Source organism: Acanthisitta chloris, unplaced genomic scaffold (assembly GCF_000695815.1).
Source record: "Acanthisitta chloris isolate BGI_N310 unplaced genomic scaffold, ASM69581v1 scaffold1236, whole genome shotgun sequence".
NCBI classification, from domain to species: Eukaryota; Metazoa; Chordata; class Aves; order Passeriformes; family Acanthisittidae; genus Acanthisitta; species Acanthisitta chloris.
In genome coordinates this window covers 15,068-16,561 of record NW_008679513.1, presented here as the reverse complement: position 1 = coordinate 16,561, position 1,494 = coordinate 15,068, and positions in this window count along the sequence as shown.

Below are 1,494 nucleotides of genomic sequence, written 5' to 3'. Positions count from 1 at the left end.
CAAACAGATGTTGAGGAAGCAACTGCTGCTCTTCCTCACAGAAATGACACCATCAGGAGGGTTTTATTGTGCACTGTTTATTCTGGACGAGGAATCCACAGGACACATTGCCAAGCAATGATGGCACAGCTAGGTAGTCACCCACCAGTGTCACCTCAGGCATCATAGTGCCAGCAGGAGGCTGAGATGGATGCAACAGGCCCAGGAAAGACACCAGTAGGAGACAAGGGCTGCAGAATGCTGAGGTGACTCTGGGCAGTTGCTGCAAACAAAGTAACTCATTTCTCTCCCAGCAAACAAGACACAAAGGCCACTGGGACATGGGAGGCTGCTGGTGGCACTTGGAGGCTCTGGTGGGTTTAGGCACTTAAAAACACCCTGTGGTCCCACTGAGGGAGGGGCAGAGAAGCTCAGGCCCAGGAAAAGCAGCCCCAGAGAGAGTTATCAGGAAAGCACCTGCATGGAGACAGCTCTGCTCCGGGGACACCTCACCCTGCCTGGGCTGAGACAGCCACTGGCTCCTGAAAATGCCAGAAAAAGGGCAAAACTTCCAGAAGGGTCACTCAGCTCTCTGACTCAGAGCACAGAATGTGCCAGGGCAGAGCAGGAGCTGCAGCTCTGGGGGTGGTGCTGGAGCTGGGGGAGGCTGCACCTCACACTCCTGGAGCACAGTGCCAGAGCCACGGAGGGTTCTGCAGCCACGGCAAAACCTGAACGCCTGCGTTTGCTTCTGGGGCTCCAGAGAGTGTTCTGCAGCCAACAGAGAATGCTCCATACCTCCACCCCTCCCAGCCACGAGCTGCCACACACAGCTTGGCACTGATCCTGCACAGCATCAACCTACAAGTGCTGATGGTTCCTGCAGGCCTCACTTCCTACACTGCTCCCAGGTCATGGAAACAGGGGAAAAAAGGACTTGAAACAGCTGGAAAACCCAACATAAGCCCAAAGTGTGGAAATCCTGGAGCTGCCACAGCTCCAGCCTCTGTGTTTCAGGAGCCTCATGGATTAGCCTTTGTCTTTTGGCATCCTCAAGGGGTTTGTTTTGGAAAAAAATACTCATTTACATCATTCTTGTCTATCTCAGTGTGTTTTCAGGGTCGGGTTTGCCTTTTGCTGGGGAAAAGGGAGGTGACAGCACCCAACTCCCCACCTGAGCCAAGATCTCCACCCTGGGGCAGCAAAATTCCTGTGACTAAAAGGGGACAAGTCCCTCCAGGGTGGTCATTTTGAAGTGGTTTTTACCAATTTACACATTTTCCTGTAGTGACTCTGTAAAATATTTAAGGAAATTAATGAGAGTTTTGCACAAATGTGTGCCACTTCTGTATGTTGCCATTCTCTGGCACTGGTGAGGTCGCTCAGGTGCTGTCAGTGGACAGGACAGGCACGAGGTGAGCAATGTGCACTTCACTCTGCCTGGAAAAGATCAAGGCTCAGTGCAGGGGTGACCTGGTGGGGACTCTGTGGATGTCCTGCTCCTCAGGAATTGGT